The 14,923-nt window shown below is 44.0% G+C and overlaps 1 protein-coding gene and 1 pseudogene across 1 annotated transcript in view; both read left to right on the top strand.

Annotated features, from left to right (window-relative positions):
- LOC142312857 (uncharacterized) overlaps positions 1-14,923 on the top strand; it is a 531,686-nt gene that overhangs the window by 235,710 nt on the left and 281,053 nt on the right. The gene's annotated exons all lie outside the window — the stretch shown is intronic.
- Positions 1-14,923, top strand: part of LOC142312009 (uncharacterized) — a 195,986-nt pseudogene that overhangs the window by 116,846 nt on the left and 64,217 nt on the right.

Below are 14,923 nucleotides of genomic sequence, written 5' to 3'. Positions count from 1 at the left end.
TCAAGTTGTCTTTCCGCCCGGGCCTGGGCGTTCCCTGCATCGGTTGGAGTCTGAGAGTGAAGAGGGGTGAGCTGACTATGGTTTTTTGTATATATGTAACCCTCGCATGTAACAAGTGCCTTTGATTTTGTCCTGATGAAGAAGACATAGATGTCTTTGAAACACGTTGACCTGTGAAAATAAAGAAAAAGGAATTCATCATATACTGGATTTATGGTTTCTAGCGCAGCATTTAACCCGTTTTAAAAAACACAGACATACAAGATAGAAAGACAGGGACAGAAACAGACACACAGACAGACAGACACACACAGACAGATACACACAGAGAAATAGACACATACAGAGACAAACATACATTTCCTGTCTCATTTGCACGCCAGACAGCAGCTGGGCACCTGTCCTCTCACTGCAGGGGAACTTTGAGCTCAGAGAACACCACAGGTACTGATCATGGCACCCAGAATCGATACAGAGAGGCTGATTGGAGAAGTAGAGAGGCATCTAGAGCTGTGGGACACACGTGATGATGGCTACCATGACAGGTTGATGGTGGAACGAGCATGGATGTCTGTGGCTGAACTAGTCTACCCTAGGAATGGATGGTCTCAATGGAAGGAAAAATAGATATGGTGAGTACAGATATTTACATTACTTCTGTCTTTACCTACATGTGCACATTCTGTAGGCAGAATATAGGCATATTTGTATACTTTGTTTGGCATGTATTAATGGGCCTGACTCATTTTGAGCTACACTAGAGACTCACAAACAGGATAGTGTTGTTTCTTGGTATTTTAAACTAATCCTTGTTGTTTTGTAGTAATGTCATCATGTGTATATGGGCAGGGCCGGCCTTAGGCTAAATGGCGCCCTGTGCCAAATTACCCTTTGGTGCCCCCAAACCATGTCACAGGCGACCTGCAGCCAATCAGCAGCTGGTTTACTCTCTCATTCTTTAGATAAAACTGACACCCAGAGGAAGTCATAAAACAGCAGCAGCTGGATTACAGTTTTGAAAGAGGGATAGTGAATGAAGCAGCCGCTGATTGGCTGCAGATCACAAGACCGCGGTGCCTGGTTGTATTGCTTTTCTGCTGCGTTTGTTTTTTTCATGTACTGTAAAATGACAAAAAATCCTCGCCCTAAGTATACTGCAATTTAGTTATTAAAAAAAAATATAAACATTTGAAAAAAAAAACATCCTGAAAGTCTATATGTATGCGCCATTGTTACTGGCTTCATTTCTGGTGTCTATTCAATGACGGTATTCTGTGTCCTTTAAGTATATAGAGCGAGTGGCTTCTTCCAATTTTAGCCGCCCCACGAATGAAAAGGTTACTTCTTTTAGCCGTTTCATGGCTTTTGAAGCCTACAGCAGCTAAAATAATTAGCCAAAGATGCAACATGTGCACAGCAAAATCATTTTGAAATTGCTGTGCATCATGTCCCTTTGCTATGGTGTATTTGCAGCGCTTTTTTAGGCAGATACTCCCTGTTGCTCACACGCTTTATCTGTTGTGCACAGAAACATGTCCGCTTTTTTCTGGCATCACTGATGTCCCACAGACCACACTATGCTGTGATCCGTGAAACATGTACCAGAAAAACACGGACATTGAAAATAAAGTGATTTTTACATTCAACTTCTCCAGCTGTCTACGGCCTCTGCTGGCTGCTGCTTCCTGCCCGGCTAATTACTGTCATACATATTCATTTATGCACGGCACAGCCGACCCGGAAGTACTTGCAGAGGGGAGACACAGCGGCGGCCGGATGTAGCAGAGCTGGAGAGTTCAGCCCCATGGACAGCAGGAGCGGGGGCAGGTGAGTTTATCTCCATGTGCTATCATGTATCACAGATCACGGATAGCACATTGAGAACCCACGTGTGCTGTGAATCACGGCACACAGAGGGACACATGCGCTTTACATGCAAAACAGGCCTAAAATCTTAAATCTTAGAATATGTCTGAACGAATGCAGTCAGTAATCTCTGGTGAGGTAGCAGAAGCTGCTGACAGATTCTCTTTGTTGGTGCTGTTACATTGATACCAGATTTATATTGTTCAGCTTCTATCACACAATGAAAATGCTTTTTTTTTTATAAAAAAAAAAAAGTTTTTTCATCGCCATATTGTGAGAACTGTAATTTTTTTCTTTTTGGAGCGAACAGGGCTGTGTGGAAGCTTATTTTTTGTGCAATAAGCTGAAGGATTTTTGGTACTATTATGGGGTACATACCAGTTTTTGATTGCTATTTATTCAGATTTTTGAGGGAAAACCAGCAATTCGCTTAATCTTTTAAATTTTTTGCTCAGTTCACCATGCGATAACAGTGATGACTGATTTATTCTTCGGGTCAGAACGATTACACTATACCAGATTTATAAATTTTTTATACTTTGCGACGTTTGCACACTAAAAGCAATATTTTACAAAAATTATTTTCTTTTTGCATCGCCATATTCTGAGAGCTGTAACTTTTTTAATTTTTTTGTTCAAAAGAGCTTTTAGGGCTTATTCCTTCACATAGGACTTTTGTTGGCTTTTTATTCCATTTTTGTGTTTTCACTAAGACTAAAAAACATTTTTGGAGTTATTTTTCCCAAAGTTTTTATTTTTGTTTTTTTTTTTTAATTTACGGTGTTTGCGTAACAGCATTATAATTTCTTTATAATAACCTACACCTTAGGTTAGACATTTACTAAAAGAACAGCCCCTTTAAAAGGGCTGTCCACTAAATTTGACAACCCCTATTCATTCCATTTGTTGAAGCATAACCACAAACACCCTTTGTAATAAAATGATGCCCCACTTCAATCCATAAAAGGGATGTCAACAACCTCTTCTCATTCCCCCTGTTTGCCCCAGAAAAATAAATAAAGCTATACTCCCCTCAGGTACGGCTTCGGTTCCAGCGATGTCTAAAGCTGCGTTCCATGAGGCCCGTTGACCAAACAGCGCCCAGTGTCTCTCTCTCCGCCTTCAGACATTTGAGCAGGATGTGAGTGCTACACTGAATTTCTGCCGAAATGTCCAAAGGTGGCATAAGAAAGCAGGCGCTGATTGCTTTTGGGGCTCGTGTGTCATAACAATGTCACAGATGTCCCTGGAACGCAGTTTTAGACATCGCTTGAACTGAGGCTGCACTGGAGGGGCGTATAGCTTTCTTTATTTTTCTGTAGCAAACAAGGGGAATAAGAAGGGGTTGTCCAAGTAGTGGACTTCCCTTTTATGGACGGGAGTGGGGCATCATTTTATTACAAAGGGTGTATGTGGTTATTTTTCAAGGAGGTGACATTTTACAGTAATGGTGCATATTAATATACCACTATGTAAGGTCACACACACACACTACCCCTTGCATGAAAATGATGCCCACTCCAGGAACACAATCACGTATCCTTGATGGTAACAAAAGCACCTACCATATTTTTTGATTTATAAGATGTGCCGGATTATAAGACGCACCCCAAATTTAGAGATAAAAAAATGGGGTCCGTCTTATACTCCATTGTTGTCTTACTGGAGAGGGAGGAGAGTCACAGGAGGCAGGCACGGCGGTGGGAACGGTGTGGCGGTGCTGGCAGCGGAAGCTGTGCTGGCAGCGGAAGCTGTGCTGGCTGTGTGGAGCAGGCTGGTGCAGCGGGTGTCCCAGATGCTCTGTCAGCGGTGCGGACTTCAAAGAAATAGCCTCCGGAGCAGATTGAGCTCTCAGTTCAATGACAAGATCTTGAGCTAAGGGCTCCATCTGCACACGCGCCCCCCCGGACACCATCATTTGAACCCAGAGCATCTGGGACATCAGCCACACCGCCCTGCTCCACACAGCCACCGCTGTCCGCAAAGACAGATATCCAGCCGGCCTCCAGCACAGAGAGGCAGGCAGCCGGCCGGCTGCCCGTAGAGAGGGGCAGCCGGTCGCCCGCAGAGAGGGGCAGCCGGTCGCCCGCAGAGAGGGGCAGCCGGTCGGCCTCCCGCCCGCACGCACAGAGAGGCAGGCGGCCGGCCTCCCGCCCGCACAGAGAGGCAGGCGGCCGGCCTCCCGCACAGAGAAGCAGGCGGTCGGCCTCCCGCCCGCACAGAGAGGCAGGCGGCCGGCCTCCCGTCCGCACAGAGAGGCAGGCGGCCGGCCTCCCGTCCGCACAGAGAGGCAGGCGGCCGGCCTCCCGCCCGCACAGGGAGGCAGGCAGCCGGCCTCCTGCCCGCACAGAGAGGCAGGCGGCCGGCCTCCCGCCCGCACAGAGAGGCAGGCGGCCGGCCTCCCGCCCGCACAGTGAGGCAGGCGGCCGGCCTCCCGCCCGCACAGAGAGGCAGGCGGCCGGCCTCCCGCCCGTACAGAGAGGCAGCCGGTCGGCCTCCCGCACAGAGAAGCAGCTGACTCCCGCACAGAGAGGCAGGCAGCCGCCCGCCCGCACTGACAAGCGGCTGGCACCCGCACAGAAAGGCAGGCGGCCGCCCGCACAGACAAGCGGCCGGTGCCCGCACAGAGAGGCAGACGGACGGCCGCCCGCCCGCACAGACAAGCAGCTGGCGCCCGCACAGAGAGGCAGCCGGCTCCCGCACAGAGAGGCAGGCGGCCGGCCGCCCGCACAGATAAGCGGCCGGCGCTCGCACAGAGAGGCAGGCGGCCGGCCGCCCGCCCGCACAGATAAGCAGCCGGCGCCCGCACAGAGAAGCAGGCGGCTGCCCGCCTGCACAGACAAGCGGCCGGCGCCCACACAGAGAGGCAGGCGGCTGTCCGCCCGCACAGACAAATGGCCGGCGCCCGCACAGAGTGGCAGGCGGCCATCCGCTCGCCCGCACAGACAAGCGGCCGCCCACCCGCACAGAGAGGCAGGCGGCTGCCCGCCCGCACAGACAAGCGGCCGGCGCCCGCACAGAGAGGCAGGCGGCTGCCCGCCTGCACAGACAAGCGGCCGGCGCCCGCACAGAGGCAGGCGGCTGCCCGCCTGCACAGACAAGCGGCCGGCGCCCGCACAGAGAGGCAGGCGGCTGCCCGCCCGCACAGACAAGCGGCCGGCGCCCGCACAGAGAGGCAGGTGGCCGCCCGCCCGCAGAGACAAGCGGCTGCCCGCACAGAGAGGCAGGTGGCTGGCCACCCGCACAGAGAGGCAGGTGGTCGCCCGCACAGACAAGAGGCCGGCGCCTGCACAGAGAGGCAGGCGGCGCCCGCAAAGAGAGGCAGGCAGCCGGACGGCCACCCGCACAGACAAGCAGCCGACGCCCGCAAAGAGAGGCAGGCACCCGGCCGCCCGCACAGAGAGGCAGGCGCCCGGCCGCCCGCAAAGAGAGGCTGGCACCCAGCCGCCCATAAAGAGAGGCTTGCACCCGGCCGTCCGCCCCCACAGAGAGGCAGGAAATTAACTTCTTACCTCTCTGCGGCGCCCCCCCTGAAGCATGGCCGTCGGCGCCCTGTGCGACCGCACAAGTCGCACATGCCTAAAGCCGGCCATGCTAAAGCAGCATTCAAACTTTTTTTTTTTAATTTTTGTAAGGATTTTTACAATGTGCTGTTAAGTGTCTATACATTAATTTTTTTGGGTTTTTTTTTCATGCATTACCCTTGTTGCCACCATTTCTGTAATGGTAACTGTAAATTGTAGTTTGTAATGTACAAGATTTGTGTAACATATGGCACTTCATGGGTTTATAGACATTTAGGGTCTCATGGCTTACTAATGGCATTTTTTTTTTTTTTAACAAGTTGTAAGTGATAAATGATTATAAATTGGTTTAATCTGTGTAATGGTGAACTGGTTTACTTGGTCGGGTTAATTGTGTTATTATGTCACTATATGATTGTCATGGATTGCAGTATTAATCAACATGAATTTGTTAGCCTAATTTTTGAATAGTTTGGTAGACAAGATCTATGTGCCTTTTTGTAATGGAAAATATTGTGTTCATGATGTTGATATATTCTGTTTTTTTTGGAAATAGTGGATCTTGTTAAACGCCGTTGGCGGTCTGCATGTGACCAGTTCAGAAGAGTAAATAGCTGCCATGATGGTAATCTTGACTCTATCTCATTTAGGGGTGCTTCACACACAGCGAGCTCGCTGCCGAGATCGCTGCTGAGTCACGCTTTTTGTGACGCAGCAGTGACCTCATTAGCGATCTCGCTGTGTGTGACAATGAGCAGCGATCTGGCCCCTGCTGCGAGATCGCTGCTCGTTACACACAGCCCTGGTTCGTTTTCTTCAAAGCCGCTCTCCTGCTGTGACACACAGATCGCTGTGTGTGACAGCAAGAGAGCGACAAATGAAGCGAGCAGGGAGCAGGAGCCGGCGTCTGACAGCTGAGGTAAGCTGTATCCAAGATAAACATCGGGTAACCAAGGTGGTTACCCGATATTTACCTTAGTTACCAGCCTCTGCAGCTCTCACGCTGCCTGTGCTGCCGGCTCCGGCTCTCTGCACATGTAGCTGCTGTACACATCGGGTTAATTAACCCGATGTGTACAGCAGCTAGGAGAGCAAGGAGCCAGCGCTAAGCAGTGTGCGCGGCTCCCTGCTCTCTGCACATGTAGCTGCATTACACATCGGGTTAATTAACCCGATGTGTACTGTAGCTAGGAGAGCAAGGAGCCAGCGCTCAGTGTGCGCGGCTCCCTGCTCTCTGCACACAGCGCTGGTAACTAATGTAAACATCGGGTAACCATACCCGATGTTTACCTTAGTTACCAGTCTCCGCAGCTTCCAGACGGCGGCTCCGTGCAAGCGCAGCGTCGCTTGCACGTCGCTGCTGGCTGGGGGCTGTTCACTGGTCGCTGGTGAGATCTGCCTGTTTGACAGCTCACCAGCGACCATGTAGCGATGCAGCAGCGATCCTGACCAGGTCAGATCGCTGGTCGGATCGCTGCTGCATCGCTAAGTGTGAAGGTACCCTTAGGGTCATTGAGGTGATCCCACTATCGGTTCGACTAGGAGATTGGGACAAGAAACTTCTGCAGAGGGAGACACGCTGGATCTTCTGGCTAGATTCAGTCAACCCTAGTGGCTTGAATGAACAGTTGGTCTTCTCTAGTTTTATCTAACCAGCCCCCTCCCCCCCCTTTTTTACCCCACCCCCTTTGTCCCTATTTGGTCCCAGGTCCTGGGCCTTCCAATTTTGGACTGAGCCTTGTAATATTCGGGTTACTTCTCCCTGAGTTTAGTCAGCTTTGGCTCGTTAATGATCTTATCACGAGCAATTATATTTCTGTGATCTAATATTCACGGTTTTTGATATGGGTTAATGGACTAGTTGACCCTAATTATATTTACTCTACTTAGACAATGTCCCCAAACCTTAGTAATCATATTTACTCTGTTTTTTGTCTTGATCCGTTTTATGTTACTAATGTTAATGTGAAGTTGCAATATCATATAAGGATGGTTATCTATTATGCTATCAGGCTTGTTTGTTCATTTCACAAGTGTATCTATCGACATTAATCACTGTACCTCCCTGGGTTGTAAAGGGGGATATTCAGTTAATTTGTTGCTGATAGATTAACCTCTTAGGGCTCAATTTTCTTGAGTGTTGTTATAGATGGGCGGAACGTATTATTGGTGCTTTTTGTTCTGAGGGGGATGTTTATCATCTCAGCACACCAGCCTTTGTTCCGTATGCCACTTCCGGCTATTCATCTTTGGAACGCACGTTTTGTTCCACAACAAAGGCTGTAGGCTGTCATCCCTATTTATAATATTGGCGCTTTATATCTGGAGGGGGTAATTTATTTACCCATTATATCTCCGGTTACTATGTCCGGCGGATTCTCTGTGGAGCGCACGCTGCGTTCCACAGCATGCATAACAGAGACAGCGCTCTGACATGAAGCCCTCTGATGTCACTTCCTGTGACGTCGGCATTTTCCTGCCTCTCCTCCGTGCATACCATACATGGGCAACACTCCGTGTTTGGGCCTTCCTCACCTACGTCACTGCCTACGACGGTGGGGGTGTAACTTCACATCCGGGATCCCTGATGATGGGTGGCGTCTGGCGCCATTTTTAAACACTGACGCTCTGCACATATCCTGGAACGACGGTGACGGATACCAAGTTGCACACTTGGCTGACTGCAGCCAGTGCTGTTTACCCTAATAGGGAGCCCCTGATGAACCCCGATGTGACTCTCGATTGGGGGGAAACGCGTTGGGAAAGGTTTTGAGGTGTCAATTTGGACCCTGGTGTATTTACACCATTCATAGGACTTCAAGGATAAGCTAAGTACTATGTTCATGTCTGATGAATTTTAGTATGGTTACCTGGACCTTTCTAGCTGTGCTCCACTGCATGCATTTTCTTTTGTGAAGTTTATATACTATTCTGCCTTCTGTGAAAGTTTATTATCTGTCTTGCCTTCTGTGAAGTGCCTACCTTCTCACAAAATATATTGGTGGATAGTCCCCAATAGATTATAGAGAGGACTTTCAATAGTATGAATCAGCTCACCGTGGAAAAAGCTCAGTCTTGATTTCGTCCTGGAGCACGGACAGGCACTGCCACAGCCCAAAATAATGCAAAAGATGAGGATGTCCAGCTCTTCAGGCAAAAAAATCACGTCTTTATTTTATCATGCAGACACAAAGAATGACATGACCAGCACAACGCGTTTCAGGTGAAAGCACTCACCCTTAATCATGATACTGGATAGATGGTGCTGCAAAGCTTATATGCAAATGCTAATCAATGTAACAGATGTTTAAATTACTTCAGCACCTTACATGCACGAAATAGGTTTTACCATGAAAAACATTACATACATATACAATTAAAAAAAAACAATGATACAATACAATACAGTACACATTTTTCAATGGTTTTCTGGATTTGAAGATATATACGTTTATAACCAAACCAGTTGCAGTGCGCCATTCAGTGTGTGCAGATATAACACCTTCAAGTTTAATGCACATACATATGTGCCAATATATCATATTTAAATACATAAATCTGCACTCAACAAATGGCGCACACCGGAATTTTTTTTACAAACATATTTACTCATGTATATCCCCATGTATATGCACACATATTGCCCTTCTATATATGTGCTCAGTTGTCATACTATGTAAAAGCTTTTAAGTTCCGACATGGACGTTTAATAACTATATTATGTGGATTTTCCTGCACTTCGGAGTACCTCAATGCTTATATATAAACTCAAATAGATTTATATACTTTGAAGGAAGCCTCATTTTTTATTGTCAAAAGTTTGTTTTAATTACAAAAAAAAAAAAAAATTTTTAAATTTTTTTATTTTTTTTTATTAAATCATTATTTAAACTATGCTTCAATGCAAAAAACACATGGTTGTTCTATATTATGGTAGAACACAAAGCGCCATGTTGAATGTAACGCAATATAACCGCACAAGTCGCAGATGGTATAAATTTGGTGGGAATTAAAAACACAAGTAGGAGTTTTGGCTATGTATGCATGCACACTGCTTCTATATTTGTGCTCGATTTATATTGTGTAGGGGCTGTTAAGTTTGAACTGGAAGATTTAATATCTGTGTTATATAAGTTTCATCCTACTCAGGAAAAAAATTCTTTTTTTTTTTTTTTTTTTTTTTTTTCTCCTTCTTTCCCCTTTTTTTTCTTTCTTTTTTCTCCTTTTTTATCAATTGATGTCTATAAAACATGCTTTAATAAATGTATATGCTTGAAAAGAAAAATACCACAGCCAAATATATAATGAGCTGACCTTCAGCTTTAACATTAGGGGTTAAACTGCAACAATTGTTCCAAGGGGCTAGAGCACACCCTGTAATTAGCATTTGTGAAAAAAAGAAAAATTTTTTTGAAAAAACTTTTTTTGTTTTTTTTTGTTAAATTGTTATTTAAACTATGCTTCGATGAAAGAAACACATTGTTATTCTATATTATGGTAGAACACAAAGCGCCATATTGAGTGCAACACAATATAACCGCACAAGTCGCAGATGGTATAAATTTGGTATGAATTAAAAGCACAAGTAAGAGTTTTGGCTATGTATATATGCACACTGCCCTTCTATATTAGTGCTCGATTTATATTGTGTGGGGGCTGTTAGGTTTAAACTAGAAGGTTTGATATCTGTTATATAAGTTTCATTCTACTCAGGAAAAATTTATGAATTGATGTATGTGAAACATACTTTAGTAAATTTGTATGCTTGCAAAGAAATACCACAGCCAAAAATGTAATGAGCTGACTCTCAGCTTTAACATTAGGGGTTAAACTACAACAATTATTCCAAAGAGGCTAAAACACACCCTGCAGTTAGCATTTGTTGCAACCACACAGAGGGAGCCAAGTATCTCCAACAATGAGGGAAAAAAAAATTTTTCTATCACCTAATAGAAAATCATGAGATCCCTGCGGAGATTCAAACCACAGGGAAAGGTGGTTTTTAATTTGAATATCCACCAGGCCTCTCTCTTACGCAAAAGTTTTTCCATGTTACCCCCTCTATGCGACTTTTGTATTTTTTCTATTCCATACACCCGCAAAGTATCCAATGTGCCTTGATGTTTGTTGATAAAATGTTTTGATAACTGAGATGTGCCCCCAGAGGTTTTTTTATGTATTACATCATATATATGTTCTTTTATACGTGTGTGCAGTTCTCGTTTTGTACTTCCAATATATTTTAGTTTGCAAGTTATGCATTCTGCCAAATACACTATATATGAACTTCTACAATTTATAAAAGTTTTTATCGCATAGCTACTGCTAGCATCACTGTTTTCAAAAGATGTGATTTTTTTAGGAGTCAATGGGCACATTTTACACTGTTTTCTCGCACAATGGTAAAAACCCTTTAAAGACAGCCAGTTGGTGCCTAGAAGATTCGATTGTTTATTTTTATTTTTGATGTCACTTGGAGATAACTTATCCCCCAGTGACATTGCTTTTTTGGCAACTACTCTACAATTATTATTGAGAATTTTTTTCAAGGTTGTGTCTGTTTTTAATATAGTTAGATTGCGGAAAAAAATCTTTCGTATGTCCGCAAACTGATTACTATATCGTAAGGCTAAAGTGATGGCTGAATTAGCAATTGGTTGTTTTTTAGTCGTGGTCTGAGTGGTGGTTTTCGTAGAATTAATTTTTGATTTTACAACCTTTTGTGCTCTATTTAACATCCATTCTTTGTAACCTCTTTTTTTGAGTCTTATACTAATGGTATCTACTTCAGTTTGGAGGTTTTTCTGAGAGTTGCAATTTCTATGCGCTCGTTGCATTTCTCCTACTGGTATGGCCTTGATGGTATGTGAGGGATGGTGACTTGCTGCATGCAAAATTGTATTTCCTGATACTTGTTTTCTATGGGTGCATGTTTCTATTAACCCAGTGTTAAGACCTGTCATTCGTAAGTCCAAAAAATTCACAGTGTGTTGTTGAAAATCCACCTTAAATTTTAGATTGAAAGGATTATTATTTATGTACATAGTGAGGTCAGATACGAGAGACCCACCGCCCGCCCATACCATGATGACATCATCGATGAATCTCCCGTACCAGACCACACATCCCACAAATGGATTGCTGTCACAATAGATATATACCTCTTCCCACCAGCTCATAACTAAATTAGCGACTGACGGGGAATACTTAGCACCCATAGAAACTCCAGTTTTTTGAATAAAAAATTGGGAATCAAACAAAAAGTAATTGTTCGCCATAAGAAACCTGATAGCTTCTACTATGAAGGAAATTTTTTCGTTATCAAAATTTGAATATTTTGCCAAGTGATGTTGGACTGCCATTATTGCTATTTGTTGGGGTATTGAAGTATAAAGAGAAATGACATCTGCTGTTATCCAGCCATAGGTATTTTGCCACTTTATATCATTAACTTCATTTAAAACACTAATAGTGTCCCTGAGGTAACCTGGAACACGGCGGGCCAGGGGCTGCAAAACAGAGTCAATCCACTGCCCCAGCCTCTCGCCCGCCGAGCCAATGCCCGATACTATGGGCCGCATGGGGGGTGGATTCTCCCCTTTATGTGTTTTAGGTAACCCATAGAGGATGGGTGTTCTGGGATTATTAATTTTAAGCCGCTCAGCGTATTTTTTGTCATAACAACCAAGGGAAGCCCCCTCATTGATTAGCTTGTGAATTTTCTTATTGATGGTGATGGTGGGGTCAGTGGCGACAGGGACATAAGTGTTGGTATCAGACACCAAAAGGCGCATCCAATCAATATAATCAGCTTTGTCCATTATTACCACCGATCCCCCTTTGTCAGATTTTTTGATTATAATATCTGAATTTTTCTCAAGTTGACAAAGTGCCTCTCTCTGTTGGACATTTAAGTTACTGAGATTGTTGTTTTTGCCAGATTCATGTAGCAGTCTCAGATCCCTCTCCATATTTTTTTGGAAGTTTACTATGGCTTCACATCTTTCATTTAACGGATAAAAATCCGGATTGGAAATACTAGGGGCAGAATCTCTACCATTGGGGGACTCTAGTTTGTATTGATCTCCCAACTCTTCCAATGTTAGCAATGCCATTTGTTCTTTAAATTTAAAATTTGTATACATATTTTCATGTTCAACTATATTGGCATCGGATTGCACAGTATCATCCCCAACAAAATGTTTTTTTACCACAACATTACGAACAAATTTGTTAATATCACACAATGTACCAAACAAATCAAAATTATTAGTTGGTGCAAAATTTAAGCCCAGAGCAAGAAGTGCTCTTTGTGTTGCCGTAATGTCACAGGAAGATAAATTAATGACATCAAAATTTACATTAGAGTCTATGTCTTTTTGGGACGCAGGGTATAGCCTTTTGGATTTGTGTTTCCTATCTCTTCTTCTGCATTTCCTCTGAAATGCTTTTGTTTTCTGTAGTAGTTTTTTGAAGGTTGAAGTGTTGATTCAGCAGATGATTCATCTGTGGTGTAACCTACGGACGTATCTAGATCAGAGGAGCCAAATGAAACTTTGGATTTTACTCTGGGAGTCTTTAGTATGGAACGCGGACTTTTCCATCTGTTGGTGTTTTCCCATCTGCCCCATTCATACACCTGGTTAGCTGAATAGTCATGTAGGTCTCTATTTAACTTGCGTTTTTTCATATCCATGATGCTTACTTCAATTTTATCAACTGCTGCTTGTATATGACTAATCGTATCCATGTAGTCTGCTTCAGAAGTGATTGTTTTTAGTGTGGATTTTGCTTCATCCAAGCCTGTCTGAGTCTCCTTGAGTGTGATTTCCTCATGTTCAATAATCAAGCCCATGAGTTTCAAGGAGCACGAGGATAGCGTGTCATTCCATTTAGAAACAAAGTTCTCAGAGTAAATTGTATTAGGAATTTTCTTCAGGCGTAAGCCCCTTGGAATAATAGATTTTTCAACATAATTTTTTAAGGTGGTTATATTCCACCAAATTCTATTTTCTTTCTCTGCTAATCTTTGCAGTGTTTTAACAGATTCATTGCTTGTTGCAAAAACAGCAGGTGCATTGATATCTGTGGCTCCAAATAGCAGTTTTGCTTTATTCAGACGTTGACTGCAGCCATTCATATTAAAGGCTGAATGAGCACGAGGGGTAAAGTCCAGAAAACCAACTAGTAGTCTGCTAATTTGATATAGAGAGCAAAACACGGGAGTCCCGATAAGCAGAAAGTAAAAGTTCAATAGTATGAATCAGCTCACCGTGGAAAAAGGGGATGATACTGTGCAATCCGATGCCAATATAGTTGAACATGAAAATATGTATACAAATTTTAAATTTAAAGAACAAATGGCATTGCTAACATTGGAAGAGTTGGGAGATCAATACAAACTAGAGTCCCCCAATGGTAGAGATTCTGCCCATAGTATTTTCAATCCGGATTTTTATCCGTTAAATGAAAGATGTAAAGCCATAGTAAACTTCCAAAAAAATATGGAGAGGGATCTGAGACTGCTACATGAATCTGGCAAAAACAACAATCTCAGTAACTTAAATGTCCAACAGAGAGAGGCACTTTGTCAACTTGAGAAAAATTCAGATATTATAATCAAAAAATCTGACAAAGGGGGATCGGTGGTAATAATGGACAAAGCTGATTATATTGATTGGATGCGCCTTTTGGTGTCTGATACCAACACTTATGTCCCTGTCGCCACTGACCCCACCATCACCATCAATAAGAAAATTCACAAGCTAATCAATGAGGGGGCTTCCCTTGGTTGTTATGACAAAAAATACGCTGAGCGGCTTAAAATTAATAATCCCAGAACACCCATCCTCTATGGGTTACCTAAAACACATAAAGGGGAGAATCCACCCCCCATGCGGCCCATAGTATCGGGCATTGGCTCGGCGGGCGAGAGGCTGGGGCAGTGGATTGACTCTGTTTTGCAGCCCCTGGCCCGCCGTGTTCCAGGTTACCTCAGGGACACTATTAGTGTTTTAAATGAAGTTAATGATATAAAGTGGCAAAATACCTATGGCTGGATAACAGCAGATGTCATTTCTCTTTATACTTCAATACCCCAACAAATAGCAATAATGGCAGTCCAACATCACTTGGCAAAATATTCAAATTTTGATAACGAAAAAATTTCCTTCATAGTAGAAGCTATCAGGTTTCTTATGGCGAACAATTACTTTTTGTTTGATTCCCAATTTTTTATTCAAAAAACTGGAGTTTCTATGGGTGCTAAGTATTCCCCGTCAGTCGCTAATTTAGTTATGAGCTGGTGGGAAGAGGTATATATCTATTGTGACAGCAATCCATTTGTGGGATGTGTGGTCTGGTACGGGAGATTCATCGATGATGTCATCATGGTATGGGCGGGCGGTGGGTCTCTCGTATCTGACCTCACTATGTACATAAATAATAATCCTTTCAATCTAAAATTTAAGGTGGATTTTCAACAACACACTGTGAATTTTTTGGACTTACGAATGACAGGTCTTAACACTGGG

Source organism: Anomaloglossus baeobatrachus, chromosome 5, assembly GCF_048569485.1.
Source record: "Anomaloglossus baeobatrachus isolate aAnoBae1 chromosome 5, aAnoBae1.hap1, whole genome shotgun sequence".
Classification (NCBI taxonomy): domain Eukaryota; kingdom Metazoa; phylum Chordata; class Amphibia; order Anura; family Aromobatidae; genus Anomaloglossus; species Anomaloglossus baeobatrachus.
This window is presented reverse-complemented; position numbering and strand designations above follow the sequence as displayed.